The sequence below is a fragment of the Heterocephalus glaber genome, unplaced genomic scaffold (assembly GCF_053883595.1).
Source record: "Heterocephalus glaber isolate CG9 unplaced genomic scaffold, H.glaber_assembly_v1.0 deba00001481, whole genome shotgun sequence".
In the NCBI taxonomy this organism is placed as follows: domain Eukaryota; kingdom Metazoa; phylum Chordata; class Mammalia; order Rodentia; family Bathyergidae; genus Heterocephalus; species Heterocephalus glaber.
Genome location: NW_028258317.1, coordinates 45,874,138 through 45,892,370, shown reverse-complemented (window position 1 = coordinate 45,892,370; position 18,233 = coordinate 45,874,138). Strand labels below are relative to the sequence as shown.

The 18,233-nt window shown below is 38.5% G+C and overlaps 1 non-coding gene across 1 annotated transcript; it reads right to left on the bottom strand.

The window, feature by feature from the left end:
- Positions 1-17,947: 17,947 nt before the first annotated feature.
- On the bottom strand, positions 17,948-18,022 carry Trnaa-agc (transfer RNA alanine (anticodon AGC)). The gene has a single exon. It is a non-coding gene; the product is annotated as a tRNA-Ala (tRNA).
- Positions 18,023-18,233: the final 211 nt, after the last annotated feature.

Below are 18,233 nucleotides of genomic sequence, written 5' to 3'. Positions count from 1 at the left end.
TACCAAGATTCATGACAATACCCAGAAATACTATTTCAAGGGTTTTTTTTTCTAAAGAAATCAGTAAACTGAAGAGAAAGGAATGTTATGTAAAACAAAAACAAAGTCTCCCCACAAAACATTAATTACAGTATTATCTGTATGACCCAAAACTGGAAATAACCTGTCAAACAAAATAGAAATGGATTAGTCATAGTGTTGTGTCTGCATTATAGACAACTATCTAGCCACAAAAATGTCAGTTATGAACATTACATATATGACATAATTGTTATATAATTTTTAAGTGAAAAAGTAGTTTCTATATATAGTACTGAACAATGTCAGCATGCAATTTACATATATTATCTATGTCCATCTTCACAGAACCCTATGAGTGGGGAGGATGTGATTCTCATTGTACAGATGAGAAAATTAGGACAAAGTTGAGAAAAAATTTCCCCAAGTTTGTAACATTAGTAGAACCAGCATTCAAATGTAAACTAGCTAATATCAAAGTAATTTTTCCTTATCCAACATACTACAAAAGCTCCAGACCCCAGAGAATAATAAGCAGAGAGAGAGAGAGAGAGAGAGAGAGAGAGAGAGAGAGAGAGAGAGAGAGAGAGAGAATATGAGAAAGGGTAAATCTGTGGAACAATAATGTGAATGGCCTTATAATAATTATTGCCTTATTGCCCTGCCAATGACAATGGTAAATCCAAATAAATAAATAAATAACCAGAAACATTGAGAATGGGACAAAAGGCTGCGGAAAGTATACTGCGATGTCAGGAGGATTTTGTTCAAGTGGTAGAGTTGTGTGTAATTTTCTTGTAAAGAAGCTTCAAGATTTTCATAATATGTAGTACTTTTATAAAGTATTTTATATTAAAAATCCTTTGAAATACATTTCCTCTATGATATGGAAACCAGAGCTCTGTAAAACTCATTGACCACTGACTTGCTGTGGTGTTCAGAAACAGCAAAGTTCCTCCCACAACCTGTGTTACTGTATTAGGAAAACAAATTTCTGTCATTTCAAAATTTAGGGGTAATTCCTCCACAGAGTCCTTTTGTAAAAGTTTGGAAGAAAGTCTAAAAACTCATTATTCCTTCCTGTTTTTCCTTCTTTCCTCCCTTTTGCTTTCTCAACTGTAAAATTAGAATGACAATAACAGTGACTATCTTTGTTGGTCTCATGAGATGACAAGCAATTTTTATTTCCTTATATTAACATCTTCAATCTGAAAATAATAAACATTAAGCGATTTTTAAAAAAATATGTTGAATTTTAGAATTTCATTGTCTGCCTATTGAAAAATGAAAAGGTCACACAGATGCCAGTTATAATGGGCTTTTTGAAAAAATTTTATATGTGCAACTTGTTTTTTCCATTGTGTCAGGCATAAACTTTCACCTGTGTTTTTTACAAGAATCTAAAAAACTAAAACCAAAGCTTACTCAGTGAAAGCGTGAACAGCCTTAGAGTTGCCAGCATCCTGCTTGCCTTACAAACGTCTGTGCACAGGATGTATGACTGTCCGTGGGTGGCTCCTAAGGCACATGTGACAGGACAAGCTGCGTGTGTCTTTTCCAATTAGTACTTGGGGGAGTTGTGCTCAAGAATTACTATCTTGAAGGCAGAAAATACTTGGATAGGAGAAAGAAGGGTCTTTCCAAAACACAAAAACTTTTCTGGTTGTTCTCAGAATGAAGAGAAGGAGAGAACCGCTTCTAAGCATGAGTGCTACATGATGTAATATGACATTTGAAAGCTCTTAAGGGGAAATGCCAGCCTGACAGGGTCCAGCTGCCTCCCCTGAGAAACAAAATTAAAAGTTCAAACCCAGGTCAATAGAAGGCTCCGCTTTCTGATTTTGTGTCAGTGAAACACAGCAAGCCATTGGATTACCTTGATAGCACCTTTCTCTTTCAGGGCTGTATGGAGTACATCAAGCCCCCAAAATCAGTCTCATTCTGTCTTGGAATTCGAACCTCTAGTCAGCTGTGTGTTGGATATGCTCCACCTTAAGAAATTTAAAACAAACTGGAGAAATACATCACACACAGAGAAAGTCACATACAATTAAGTGACTGGTGAATGGAAATAGACAATAAGACCCAAATGAATTCATAATAGGAGAGTGGTCCCATGGAAGAGAATAACATAAGAATTCAGAGAGGGAATAAAAATGTGCTGAGCTTGGCAAATCCCAGGTGATGGGTAAGGAGTTGATACGTAATGGGCACTGGCCCAGATGCTGGAGAAGGAGCTTCCCAGGGTAAGAGTTACTTGGTTAATAGGTTGTGAAGATATCTGAGGGTCCTGGAGGAGTGCCAAGTCCCAGGGACTGGCCAGGGCAATGCGGGTACTCAGCATGCTTGACACTGCAGGCATTTTCCATCCAGCTCTATCCTCTACAATGGTGCAGCCATGCCAGTGACTACCTGCTGACAAAAGCCCTGAATGAGGGCAAATGGAAAAGTAGAAACATTTCAAACTTATTTTCATATACGGTAATTTTCTTGATGGCTTATCTCTTTGTCTATCTACATGTCTGTCTACCATAGTACAAAAACAGGCAAAGGTACAGAAGAGGAAATGAAGGTGGCCTTCACTTATCTAATTTGGTAGCATATTAGATATGCTATACCTGAGGGATTTAAAGAAAACTAGAAAAATATATCACATGTAAAGACAGTTGCATAAATTTAGGGAGATGCCATAGATATGGTGTATCTTGACTTTTAAATCACTGCATATCAACATAATATGGTTAGAAATGAGGTCAGGCTGACAAAGCAACTATTAAAACTTTTCTGTTTACCTCTTTCTTGTGAGTGATTCAGGTGAAAACATAGAAGATGAGCTTGTAACTTCTGAAGATTAATAAAGCAAGAGGAATAGTCAGGTGGAAAGAAGAGTTTCTCCTTCTCCGAGTTACTAGGCCAAAACTAAAGCAGTGGAATGTGAAGTCCTACTTTTGATTTACATAGTTAAGATGGAAATAGTTTGGTTTGTTAGCAGTTATTGTAGAAAAATTATTGGTGCTTAATATGAAATAATATGAATAGTAGCATGCTTATGAAGTATAAATTTCCTGTAACTATAAATGCAAGTTGAATTGAAATTCATTTGCTAAAAAAGTTACAGAGAACTTCAAAACAGCATTGCTAATAGAATATTGATCAGAACTGGGAAAAATATTCATACTGTACCTATTGTACTATGTCTAAACCAATCTACCTCTTGAGTATTTTGTTTTCTTCTGGGCTCCACTTGTTGATTGAAACATTAATGAATGGGAAATCAGGAAGGAGGTACTCAAAAAGGCAATGGGACTAGAAGCACTCCTTGACTAGGAATACCTGAAGAAGCGAATATTTCTCCTAGAGAAGAATTACCAAGGGAAAACATGCACAACTGACCTCAAACTGGAAATAACCCACTAACTATTGATTTTTCACCAAAGGTTAATCTCCTGGTTCCTAGAAATAGTCACACAACCTGGAACTAGCATTTTTCTCTAGAAGGTTATCTTCCCTTAACTGGTGAATTTATAGCCTTCTGGCCCAAAGATGATATGATTCTTCAAACTAGCCACTTCACTTCTCTGAACCTGTTTCCTGAGATTAAGTAGCTTGTAAATTCACTTTCAGCTTTCTCTTCCTATGAAATACCTGTAGCTTCATTTGTTTCACATAAATCTTTGATCTTCAACTTGATTCTCAAGATCTTATCCTCAAATAAACTTTTCTCAACCAACTTCAAAAACTCCTTAAAATCAAGTCAGCGAAACACAAAACGAGCCAGGTTTTCAAATCTTGTCCATATGGTTCCCTGAGAACTATATTAACTTGCCATATTCTTTTCTGAATAGAATTTTTTCTTCCATTCTGTTTTTAACCCAAACATCCTGTTTGCAGCCCTCTTTCTGTCTAAGGACAGAATGAGGTTGATGAGAAACTTGTAAAGCATGGAAAATATTTGCCTTTTACCTGATAATTGTCAGGACTAGAGAAGGACTGTCGTGAAATTCTGGGATTGGTTATATGACAGTAAGTAGGGGTAGTACTACTTCAAAGAAGTGCCTCCAGCAGGACTAGTCACTATAAGCAAAGTATCTGGGTGTGTTAGGAAATGTGCTGGAAAGTCCCTGCCCTTCCCCCTATACACACACTTCCCCCATTTTTCCCTATTGTTTTGCCTCATCGTTCACCTCTGGAGATAATTTCTCTTAAGCTTCTAAGTCTTTGTAGGACTTTAAGAAGCTCTTTAGTTACTATTTTGTTACCTCTTCCAGGGCAGTGTACCAGTATTTGGAGGGAAAGGGCCATTTCTAGGAAGGTAGAGTCCAGGGCTACCCTGGGAAATTGCAATCATGGGAAAACCAATGTGTTATCCTTTTTCTTTATTTTTACCATTCATTTGGCACTGAGCATTGTGCTAGGCACAAAGGATATAGAGATAGTAAAATATCGCCCTAGTACTCAAGGGATATGCTGATCCCTGAAAAAAGAAAAATTGTGAGATGTCCTAAGTTATAGGTTATAGAACAGAGAAAGGAAAGAGAGAAGTTCATTTTAACTCACAGATGTAAGCTAAATCAACAAAGAAAAACTACTCCACCTTCTGTTCCTGTATACTGAGAATAGTGGCCAAGGCCACATCACCATCTTGTTTTTAGAACTAGCCATGAAGGAACTCTTTATGGACTAACCTCCTATCCCAGACTTGGCCCTCCTTTACCTGTCCTGCCCCTCTGATATATTGCCAATATATTTCTTCCCAAACTTTTATTACCAAACAGCCTAACTCCTTAGGCCCAGTGGACATTTTTGCAAGTTTATCTAGCCATGCTTCTGGGAGCTTAGGGAACTGGTCCCAGGAGTAGTCCTTTCACATTTGCCCAGCATCTTTAACAGCTCAATAACCCTTTATTTCAGAGAACTGTGAGTCTCAAAAGTTTGATTTAATATCACATAAGCCCCCTCACTGACATTTTACATATGTGATATCCTTCATTAAAAAAAGAGCGAGAGGCCTGGGGATTTAGCTCAGTGGTTTCGCCGCCTGCTGTGCAAGTGCAAGGACCCGAGTTCGATCCCCAGTACCAAAAAAAAAAAAGAGCAAGAACTATGAAGATGACATAGGCAAAGTATGGTTGTGACTGGGGCAGCCCATGACCAGACCCTTACCCTGGCAAAGTGCCAGCTCCTTTAGTCACTGAGGCTTGTTTGATCACTGGGGCACCAAACCAAGCGGGGGAAAGTAATACCACAGAACCCTTCAACCCAGTGCCATGGATTTTTGCTACAGGATTCTGTTTCCTGTAGGTCACTTACAGAATTAAGTAGGAGTCACCCTGGGCAGTACTGGTAATAGTGAAAAGCTAGAATTTCTCAGAACTTTCTTTTGGATACTTAGAGGAAAGCAGTTCTCTGGGAGAAGTAGCATGTTGTCATGGTTGCCATTCACTGTACCACCCCCAAACACTGCAGAATAATTCCACACTTTTTCATCAGTCACAACAGCTGAATCTACAGATTCACAACCATTAGAGGTATGTATCAGGGTGTTATAGAGGTTGTTTTTGTTTTTTTGGTACCTGGGATCAAACGCAGAACCTTGCACTTACCAGGCAGGTGAGGCACCACTGAGCTACATCCCTGGCCCAGAATGTTATAGAAGTTGAAGGTGGGAACCAGTCTTATAAAGCTCCCTAGCTGAATCTCATATAACCCTTTCCCACCTTCCAAAACTTCTAGGTACAGGTCTGAGTTGAATCAGTTCTGCTACTAACCAACTACATGACCATAGACAAGTTACTCACTCTGAGAACTAGTTTCCTCATACATAAAATAAGAAATCTTACCTGGCAGCATTACTGAAAGGGTTAAAGCTATCACAGTGTATAGTCATATAGCTAGATCTTGAGGTAATGATTAACTACTAGTATAATAATTTGTTTAAAAAACTATATTGTAAAGCCAGGCATGGTAGTGAACTCAGAAGGATGATGCAGGAGGATCATGAGTTTGAGACCATCCTAGGCTACAAGCAAGATCCTATCTCAAAAACAAAAAACAGGGCTGGGATGTAGCTCAGTGGGACTACACCTGACCGGCCAGTCCAAGGTCCTGAGTTCAACCCCTGGTACTGAAAGAAAACAAAATCAAAACAAATAAAAACAACCTATATTGTAAGATAATAGAGTCTTCTCAAATACATTTTTAATAGTAAGTGCTCTGTGCAATAAGGTATACTAGCTTAGACTGAGGCCAAATATTTCAGGAAACTTTAATTACTAGAGTTAAGAAATTGGATTCAAGGCAGGAGAAAACTATTACTTCCCAGTTGCTAGTTTCTTTAACTTATTTAACTTATTTATTTCTTTAACTTTATTTAACTTATTTATCTGGGAGGGGAAAATTTTAACCCTTTTAGCAGATTTTTAAATGTGCAACAGAGGAAAATTTAAATTATACATTTGAGATTGAGGGGAAAATCTAAGAAAAATTTTGTTTAAAAAAATCACATAGATGTATTTTTGCAAATGGGAAGAAGACTAAGAGATGGAGGGACGGGGGAAAGAGAAGAGAGGAAGAATATAAAAAAGAATATATATATGTATTACAAACATAAGTTGTGTATATATATATTTATATAAATATATATATAAATATATATATATATATAAAACTTCCCCATGATGAATGTAATCATTATGTACTAAAAGCATATACTAATAAAAATAAAAATAAAATTACATAGATGTGAAGCCCCAAATTCCTAATCTGGAACCGGAAGGATAAGACATTTGATCAACAAATGTTTACTGAGCACCAGCTGCATTTATCAGACAAAGCACTGAACATAAAAGGCACTGATTATGCAAAAAAGGTTGTCTTTACTATGAATAGAACTGCAGCTCAAAGACTATTTCTCTGGGGTCTGAGAAGGGAAGGCGTGGTCAATGGTTTCTTCTTGTCTGTAAGAAGATTGATTCCTACCACATGGTAGGAGGATAAGGGCTGAAAGGGAGATATCCCTCCTGTGAGGTAAGGATAAGGCACATTTTGGAGGATCCAGTTTGATTTTTTTCTTTTCTCCATCGCTATTTCTGTCAGTTATTCCTAAATCTCCTCCAGTAAACTTGTGTTAAATGTTGCTGTTTGTTCTCTGTTTGGCAAAATTATGAGACAGACTACCAATGGGGCTCCTGGGAGGTTGGCAGTAAGTATTCCTTGGGAATTCCCAGAAATCACTGAGAAGAAAGTCAGAGACCAACCTTAAAAGAGTGATATAAAGGCATCAGGCTCAAAGTTATTTGGATATTAATTGGAAGTGTAGCCCCTTGAAGGCTGGAGAACTCTGTACACCTCTGTTATACATGGTCTTTGTGGATGGCTTGGATAATCCTAACAAAGAGGCTGACCAGACTCTCATGACACCAGGCCACTGAACATAAAAATATAAGTGCATCACGTGCTTGTTACTGTGTCTAAAAGAAGATGCCTTGAAAGGACTACAAATGGCCAGTTCAAGGTGATGTCCTTTTATTCTTCTCTTTGTCTCCCATCTTTACCCTTCATTCGTCTCCTAAACACTTTCTCAAGACCTATTGCCCAAATGAAGTGAAGAAATTAACACATATGCTGTGGTATATAGTATGTGGAATGTTCTGCACAAGTTATTACATTGTACCCCTTGCAACAACTTGGCAAGACAAGTGGAATTATCCCCATTTTACTAATGAGAAAAGGAAGTTAAGAGACCTATGTCCAAAGAAACCTAAGCAATAAGTAGGTAACAACCCTGAAGCCCAAACATAGGTTTATCTAACTCCACAGTTCTTTACACTGTTCCACAAAGGAAAATGTAGTTTCAAATTCATCTAAGCAAATCATAATGAAGAAGAAAAACATATTGTGAGAAATGCTTATTGTCTCTAAGCAAAATAAATGGTGGCCTATCAGTAGACACTGACTTCAAATTGTAATTGATGAGAGCTGGATTCAAGTACTTCCTCTCTATATAGAAAACTGATGAACAAAAATGAAGTGGTGAAAGGCATTTTCAGGCAGATCTTGGCAAAACCAGATAAACCTTCTTTAGTGATAGGCACAGAGGAATGATATCTACCTGTCCTGGGGAGTCAAACAGTTGTGTAGATGATTAATAAAAATTTGAAGTTACAAACACAAGTTGTATTACATATCTGGGCCCAATAATTTAAGCTTACAAAATATCCCCTGCCCAATCAAATTATGTTTACATGTAAAAACACATCTGTGATTGACAAGTGAACAATTCACAGCCATCTTATGAAGTATTGGTCATGATTAGGACTCAGGACACTCAACATAGGGACAGTTCACCTCTAATGTTGTATGGTAACACGGGCCTTTAAGCCACTAATATTGGCACAATCTACACCAGTGGTCTCAAATGGACTGTGGTTGAGAACTATTGTTATTTGGTTTTTCCAGTCTTCAATCCTTCACAGACCAATACCTTCATAAAGTACAATAAAAACAATTTAGCAGAGAAATAAGCAAAGACATATCAAATAGAAGCCTGAAATTTTAATCATTAGATTCAATGGTCCTAATACTACTGTGTCATATTTTTCACTTTTTTTTTTTTTTTTTTTTTGGAGACAAGATCTCGCTATTTAGCTCAGGCAGGCCTCAAATACATGGTGATCCTCTTGCCTCAGCCTCCCAAGTGTTAGGATTACAGGTGTGCATGACCATGCCCGGCCGATGTGTCATGTTTTTCTATAAACATTCTTTAATTTCTGTCCTTTTCCCTCTGTAGACCAGTAGGCTGTGGACTGGCACAAGTGCACCAGTCACACTTGGACAAGCACTGAATCTGTTTTGCTTTTGTTTACATCAGCCTGACCTCAGCTTCCTCTCAGCCTTAAGCACTTCACACTCAGTGTAGTCTCCAACTACCAGTTAATGACGATTTATTTCCTTCTTGTCTTTTGTCTTTTTTAAATTTTTCAAGCAAATGCAGGCCTGCTTAAGGGAGGCTTTAATTACTGAGGACTTTCTAAGGAAAGTAAGAGAAACGTGAAGGTCTAGATTGTATTTCTTTCTAGTGATTGCTGTATAACTTTCACTGTTGCTTTTTATGATCTCAAAAATTAAAATTGCCTCTGCTATCATTAGGGTAAAACTTCAATATTTGCATGTTCCTTCCCTAGTTTTCCCCTCTGCCTGGCTCTGTACCCAGACTTTTAGAGGAATCAGATACCAGAGGGAAGAAGGTAGAAAATGTACAGCAGAGCTACCAACTTCATTCAAAGTGGGTTTTAGTAGTCTTATTGCAGAATTCGATTAAAAAATACAAACAGACCTCACCATACTCTGTCTTCTACCTTTCTTATCCCTGTTTTGTGGTAACATGTTTTTCTGTCATTGATTGGTGACACTCTTACAGCCTTGTGAGTTTTCTATGCTGATTTCCCAGAAACTATTGGGGGTAATAGTGTTATTTCTCTTTTGCTTCCTTTCTCCAAAGTTTCCCTTTGTCTACCTCAAACTTACTCTTGAACCCAAACTTCTTTTAAGGGAAATTAACTAATGTTTTAAGAATATACCTGAGCTCTGACCTCAGTACCCTCGGCAAAACCACAGCCAGTCCCTTATTTGGCCAGCTTCAGTAATGATCTCCCTAGGTGCCAAAGCCCCACTTGAAATGGATTTGTTTTTCTCTTTAGTATTTCCCTTGAAGATAAGGAATTAGTGAAGTCCATGTGCAGAGAACAGAAACCTTGGAGCCTTCGAGTTTCAACTGTTTCTAAGGTTCTGATGAGCCACCCGAGGCCAGGGAGGAAGATCCAGCTGGGAGGTGGAGGGGGATTTTAGAGACCTTGACCATCATTAATGACTTGAGGGGCCCCAGACATGCCATGGTCTTTCATAGCTGTGTAGCTTTGTAGCTTTGTACATCTTCCTTCTGTCCATTGCTCCCCTGCCCCTTCACTGGATCAGTTCCTTGTCTCAATTCACATGTAGCCTCTGCCACAAAAGCTCCTGGGGCTCACTATCCTCAGTGCTCAGCACAATGCACTGTAATATGCCATTATGTGTCAGGGCGATAGCATTAAAGCTGCTTAGGTTAGGCCCCACACAAGGTCTCCTCGCCAAAGAGGCACAAAGGGGCCTTCCCTTGTCAAGTCTATTGTAGAGCTTCCTCCCCCAGGAGGAAGGGATGACTTTTTAATTCACATGGAGATACATATGGACTAGTTGTCTGCTTTTTCTACCAGATATGATGCCTTTGAGGAAGGAATCAGGCCTCATTTGTCTTTGTTTCTATCTCCTAGCACAGAAACCATCACAATGAAATGTTCAATGAAATATTTATTGAATGAATGATGAGAGAAAGTAATGGAGAGCTGCTGAGAAGATACATATTTGGTCCTAAAGAGAAACCAACTGAATTGTAAACAAGGGTCAGAGGTATATTAATAGGCTGCTGAGAAGGCAAGGTCACCAAAGCCTCATAACCAAAAGGATCATAATGGAGATCCATGAAAAGAAATATAATAACAATCAAAATCTTCAGAAGACTCAGAAAAACATAGAAATAGCTGAGTTTGGTGGCACACGTTTGTAATTCTGGCCCTCTAGCAGGCTGAGGCAGGAGGATTACAAATTCAATTCCAGCCTGAGCAACTTAATTTAGCAAGACCTTGTAGCAAAAAACTAAAAAAGGGCAGAGGATGGAACTTAATATGAAGGCTCTGAGTTTAATTGCCAGTACTGCAGGGGGAAAAAAAAAAAGAGGTTGCCCAGAATCAACACTAAATTTTTATGTCCTCTTTAGATGTAAGATAGGAAGAGATACTGAGAATGCTACCTTGGTCATCAGAGTCAGTCTACTAAAAGCAGCAATTCTACAGTGAAAATATCCAGAGAAAAAGCAGAGGTGGTCATGACAAAAACTATGATTTTATTTTCATAAGAAATGAAAATTGATTTTTTAGTCATTTATAGGGGCATAATAATGTACATTTGGGTTCTGCCCCAGGTTCCTGTCAGAGTTCCTAAAACTCTTCTGACTTGCAAAGTGATGGAGGGGACAGGAGTGTCTTATGTTCTAATGAGGTGACTCTTGGTAGGCACCCCCGTAGCTTCAGGGTGGGGGCTGCTCATCAGAAAGTCCAAGCCGTGATTAGAAACCTGGAACATTCAGGCCTACCACCTGGCCTTTGAGAAAAGGAGAGAGGTTAGAGATAGAGTTAAGAATCGATCATGCCTGCATGATGAAGCCTTCATAAAAATCCGTAAGCTTTAGGTTTTGGAAGTCTCTGGATTGGTGGACTCATCCATGAGTCAAGAGGGTGGTGCACCCCAGCTCCACAGGGACAGAAGCTTCTGTGCTTGAGATTCTTACAGGCCTTGTGCTGTGTGTCTATGGGTTTAGTTGTTCATCTGTATGACTTATAATAAATCAGTAAATGTATAAGCGGTTTCTCTAAGTACTGTGAACCATTGTAGCAAATTATTGAAGAGAGGCCCATGAAACCTCTGAGTTGTAGCCTAAAGTTGGCCTGAAATACTGGAGGTAAGGATTTGAGATTGGTATCTACACCTGTGGGGCCTAACACTAATCCTAGGTAATGTCAGAAATGAATTATAGGACACCCAGTTGGAATGCAGAGAGGTGCAGAATTGGTTGTTAATACTGGGGGGGAAACCCACACATTTGGTGTCAGGAATGTTGTGAGTAATAAAGCTTTTCTCTTAGTTTGAATTTGTAAACAACACAAAGAATGTGTAGGATTATAAGTGAGTTTCCCCCAGTTGCTGAAACCCATGGAGGAAGACACAACCTGGATGAATAAGTGCCTTAACACGACTTTTAAAGTAGTTTATTTGATCTGCTTTGCAAGAGTTCCTTGGCTTCATCCAGGTGAATGTCTCTCTGATAAGACTGTAAGCTCCCAGCCAGGCATGGTAGCACATGCCTGTAATCCCAGCACTTGGGAAGCTGAGACAGGAAGATTGCCACAAATTCAAGGCCAGCTTGGGCTACCTAGTGAGTTTAAAAATGGCAAGATCCTGTCTCAAAAAAAGGACTGTAAGCTCCCAGGAGTTGGGACCATGACTCAGCTGTCTCTTATTTACCTGGGACTGTGTGATGCTCTGTGAAAAGCATGAGGTGCGGATACCCAGGGAGTTTACAGAAGTCAGTGACATTAGTAAAATAAGGAAGTGCAAAGGGGTAATACTTTTCAGCCAAAATATCCAGAATTTTACTTTGGGACTAAGAGATTCCTCTGAGAAACAAACTGTCATCTTGCAAAACCCCAGCCTGGGCTTTGCCTTCTTATATTACCTCCTTCTCCTTTGGGTTGGTTTCTGAATACAGCAATCCTATCTGCAGTAAGAGGAACTGAGAATTTTGAAAACTATATGTTATCATGTGACTTCAGGATAAAGTGTTATTCAAAGCAAAACCCAAATTAAACACACACGCAGAGAAAAGAAAGTAGGGTAAAATATCAAAATTTCCATTTTTCTCTGGCTATTTAGTCCAAAATTTAATTCCAGATCTTCACGGCTTCATAGTTAGTGCAGCATCATCTCTTAGATCTTTTCACCTAAGGGTCTTTCTAGTCTGTATTTCTAAGGCCATACTTGTGATCAGAGGGATATAACATCATTATTGAAAAGAAGAGAAATAATGTGAAGTCTTTCTGAGTGAGACACTAGTATCATGAAGCTCCACACTGATGACCTCCCAAGAACCTATCTGTGTTGAAATCCAGAACTGGACAATAACAGTTTCCTCTTTTTAAGGCAATAAAAAATGCTGTACTTATTTCCTGGGTCACTTATAGAAGACAATCAAACTAGGTCACTTTTTTAAAAAGCCAAACAGCAAATGTTAATCTTTGAAAAAGCTTCTGATTCTTAAAAATGCTTGTTCATAGCTGGGCATGGTGGAACATGCCTATTATCTCAGCACTCCATGAGGCTGAAGCAGGAGGATTGCAAGCTCAAGCCCAGCCTGGGGTAATTAAGTGACTTAGCAAGACACATTCTCAAAATAAAAAAGGGCTGGGACTGGAGCTCAGGGCAATGGTCCTGGATTCAGTCCCCAGTACAAAAATAATGTTGGCTAATTTTAGAAAAATATAGAGCATAAAATAATTCATAATAGAAGGATACCTGTAAATGTCACCAATAAGCCACAAACTCACCAATATCTTGCAATAGCTTTTCAAGTTATAGAGAAAATCGACAAATGAAAAGTTGTATCTGTATTCACTAAGTGAATCAAATATAAGCTATTCTCCTACACTCCATTTTAGTCACTTTCCTGTCACTGGGACAAAAAAAAAAAAAAAATCCAACACCCACAACGTAGAGGAAAGGTTTATTTTGGCTCACAGCTTCAGTGTGTTCAGTCCATAGTTCACCAGGCAGAAGTGGCATAGTGGAAGGACCTAGCAGAGAAGAGTTGCTCATGTCTTAGTGATCAGGAAGCAGAGAGAGAAAGGAGGAGCCAGGGACAAGAAAACACCCTTCCAAATCATGCCCCCAGTGACCCACCACTTCTGATCAGCCCCCACCTCCAAACATGACACTTTTGGAGGATATTTTAACTGTAACACATTCTAAGGATAGGTACAATGATATAAGTAATCCAGAAATCTTGTATGTCAATTTTTTGAAAATTAAAAAATATGTGAATATTTGCAATTACTTCCAATGAAAGATAAATCAATTGTTATGATGTGTCATATGACTTATTTTTTCAAAGAGATTGGGAGGGTTTTACATTTACTTGCTGTTGTTACATTTTGGGGAAAAACTAAAATTACCTTCTCAGATACTAGTGGGGAGACACACACAAACAAATACACACATGTGCACACATGCACACAATTCCATTTAGGAAAGTTAGAGAAATCTCAGAACATTATTTAAGCAATTAAAATTCATCTTTTTGAAAAAGGTTGGCTGTCAAATGTATCACTTATAGTTCTAGTTATAAGACATTGTAAGATATTTCTTCTCAGTGTCATAATTTTTCCTCCTGATGTAGCTCCTCATTCTTTGCTTCTTTATCCAGTTCTCAGAAGAAATCTGAAGTGATCTAACTCTTTCTGATGACCACATAATAGATTACTGAATTTCTTTCTGTCTAGTATGGAACTTGCTATGAAGCTGAGTTCTGAAGTTTAAGAACCATAAATATTTCTGGTTCAATAGTCAATATGTGTGTGTGGCATGTACAAATAATAGCAACAACAAAACAGTTTTTATTAAATTCTTACCATGTGTCAGGTACTAGTATATTGCTTAAGTAGTCTTCATAATGAAAACCTTCTATGAAATAGATGCCACTATTGTTTCCATTTTATATACAAGGCACAGAGAGTGATTTGCCCAAAGTCACAGAGCTAAGTAGCAAAGTCATGATAGGAGTCTGGAAGTCTGTATCCAGAGTCAAAAAAGCAACAAATGCTGGTGAGATTGTGGGGGAATGGGAAGCCTTCTACATTGTTGGCGGGAATGTAAACTAGTTCAACAACTATAGAAATTAGAATGAAAATTACTCAAAAATCTAAAACTAGAAATTCCTTTTGACCTAACTATACCTCTTTTGGGTATCATCCTGAAAGAGTTGAAGGCATCATATTACAGTGATACATGCAAACATATGCCAAAAGTCATACCTCTAACATACTTTCCTGTCTCATCTAGCAATCTATTTTCCTAGTTGAAAAGTTATATTGCTTTCTCTGCCAACCCTGCTCTGTCAATATATCTGTTTGAATAATTGAATGCTAAATTCAGGAAAATATGTTCCTAACAACTCCCTTTCTCAAGGTCCATGAGAAAGGCTGGCTTTTTGCACACAAAATCATATTCAATCCCCATCTAAATGGGTCTCTTTGAGACTAAAACTTTATTCATTTTACTCAAGAGTGGAGGGAAAGTTTTCCTGTTCATTTACTATGAAGTCTCTTAGGTTAGAACCTTTCCTTCCCCCCTTCCTTCCCTGCAGCCAGTTCCAAGTGAGAAACTCACTTATTAATTTCACGTGGTCTACCTCAAAGTCAGGTCATGTATTCTCAATACAGAATTTTTTTGCCTCAGTTTTACTGCTGACTGCATGTTTTATCTACAGGGGTTTAGGGAAATGATCATGAATTATAAAAACTAATCTACTTGGTGACTTGGATAAACCTTATCAGCTTTCATTTCTCTACTGAGAGACTGACCAACATTATTAAAGCAAAGAAAGAAACCTTCAAGTCATCGTATTAACTTTTCTGTAGTTTTATAAGGCAACATGAAACCTTGGGAGTTTGTAGGGCTTCAATAGAAATTTGACTTCACTTCCACATTTTACAGATAAGGATACTGTACCTTGATTTATAGTGTTCATGATAACATCACCTATTGGCTGGTGGTTCTTTTGCCCAATTCAGTTAGAAATCACTTATTGGCACCAGGGATTTAGCTCAGTGGTTCCGGCGCCAGACTCACAAGTGCAAGATCCTGAGTTCGATCTCCAGTACCAGAAAAAAGAAAGAAAGAAAGAAATCACTTATTGGCAAAGTGCAACTCCCTTGATATAAGCTGCTTTGGACTTTGAGTGCCAGTGGCTTGTGGCCCTTAATATTACAGTTCTGAGCTTTGAGTACCAGTGCCTCCTAGCAATTAGTGTTACCACTTTTAGTATTATACCTCCTAGGAGCTCCCAGCTACTCTATCAGCTTCTCAGCAGCCAGGGCTCACAGCCCCTTTGGAAGCTTTTAGGAGCTCTTCCAGCAGTTTCCACTGCCTCTTTAAGACTCCTCCATGTCTCTACTGGTCTTTATAGGCTTTTGTAGGTCTCCATGGCTCTCTGTAGGTTTCTGCCACTCTTCACTCTCCTCTGCTGCATCACTGTCTGGAGCTCTGCCAGGATAATAGCCCATAGTGTTACCAGCTTCTCCTTAGTGCAACCCACTCAGTTCACCCTACCTGAGATAAGAATCATGAGGAGACAATAGGACAAACTGACTGAGGCAACTAATTTATGACTATGACTCACTTTCGTGATATGGATCTTGCCAAGAATTAACTTCAGGCAATTTAATCTCTTTCTCTTTCATTTTGCTCATACATAAAATAAAGTGAAATGACCTCTATAAAAGGCTATTCCTTATAACAACATTTATAATAGCAAATGACTGGAAATAACCTAAATGTCTGTTTCTAGGAAGGTGTGTAAGGTGTGACTGTCCTCCCACGAAATGGTATAAAATGAAGCCATTAAAAGAATGAGAAGGATTTTCATGTATTGCTATAGAGTGATCACTAGGATGTTTTATGTGGAAACCAAACCATGGTGCAGAACTGGGTGTACAATAAGCTATAGTTTGCGTAAATAAGGGTAAAAGGAATACATGTGTTCCTTATATTTGTGTGTGCATAAATATAGAAAACCTAAGGAATTAGTTGCTTTGGGAGAAGAAATGGGTGGATGTAGAATAGAGAAGTGAGGAGAGAGTCTGTACCGGTTAGAATACCAACAGGAAACACTGTAATACTCCAAAAGCATCAAACTGAGAAGAGTGTGATAACAGAATTATTTCTAAAGGTGTGGACAGGACTAAGGGTCCCAGCAAAAGGTGATAACACCTTTGCCATTGGGCAAGCTGCGAAGGGGAATCACTACAATCCTCAGCCCTAAGGAACAAGGGAAGTAAGTGAACCTAAACCCAGAGAGAGCTGTAGGTGTAAAAGGGGCCGCTAGACAGAAGCCACGGCCTTCCTTAGATGAACACAGCCACTGTAGACCCAGAGTCCAGCAAAAGAAGTGGAGAAATAAGCACACTAATCCCATTCTCCTCTTGCCATTGGATCTCTTTCTAGTGCTTCCCAGTGAGCAGACCTTTGATAAGTTGGAGGACAGATGATATTGTGCATTCTTACAGATGAGCCTCTTGGACCCCATAGCAGAGTGGATATAGTAGGCACACAGAGACTATCCACTGCACAAACTGTATAGGCTTTTTACTTTGTACATTCAAACTGTATAAATATGTAACTTGTGTGACAAGTAGATAATTCTGTACACACAAAAAAGAAATTTAAAATTAAAACATAAACAAGGGATAAGAGTGTATGGTTTCCATGTCTCTTCACCTTTGAAGCACCTAATTTCAATCCATGGCTCCACCTAGTGTCAAGGCAGTGCTTTGTGAGTCCTGAGCACTGTCTCACTGTAGGGGAGCTCTGGAGAAGTTAGGCTGCCTCTGTCTCAAATCACTTGTTAAGTGAATAGTTTTTGCTGTGAATTGTGCACCGTTGGTGAATGATCTTATTGTCTAAAATTAAAAGGTAATTATTTTAAGACATGGTACGTTTGTTGATTTTTTAAATTTTGAACTAAGTAATTATGTTTTTTCCTCCAACAATTTCAAACTGTTAAAGGTAAATCACATGAAATGTAGGATGAAATATTCTGTAAACTCACTTGTGAATACCACTCCCCTGTCCATTTGTCTTTAGTACCTTGACTCTCAATCCTGGCAACAAAATAACCCTCAAGGAGAAAGGTCCTAGTGAAGATTCTGATTTAGTTGGTATGAGGAGAAGTTTGGCATTGACATTTTTTAAAGGGCCACAGTGGTTGTAATGGGCAGCCAGAGCTGGGAGTCCTAGTTTAAGTGATTCCTTGCTGCCTACTGAGTTTATTTGCCTCACTACTTGGGAAATATTTAATGTGCTTTAGACAAACCAGATTACTTCTAAAGAAATTTTCTACCCTTGGTGCCCTAGCTCATGCCACATTCAGCTTGGCCCCTTGCCTCCATCTCAGTGGTCATAGTCTACCTGCTCTTCTAACGTCTGCTTAAGGACTCCCCCCTGAGATTTCCCTGCCCCTCATTCCCAAGAGTATTTTTTCTGCCTTAGAATCCCTGAAGATTCTTTCTCCTAGTACTGGGAATTGAACCCAGAGCCTCATACTTGCTAGGCAGATGCTCTACCACTGAGCTACATCCGCAGGCCACGACTGAATATTTTTAAAATAAGTCCTATGATATTTATTATTTAATATGAAATTGTTGCTACAATTATGAACTGTCTACAACTTATCAGTTTATAATTTATAACTATAATTATAACATTTTATAATTTGTAACTACTGATAATGTTTATAACTTATCAGTTTATAACAATCTGAATGTATATTTTTGTGAGGAAAATGAGCACTCCCT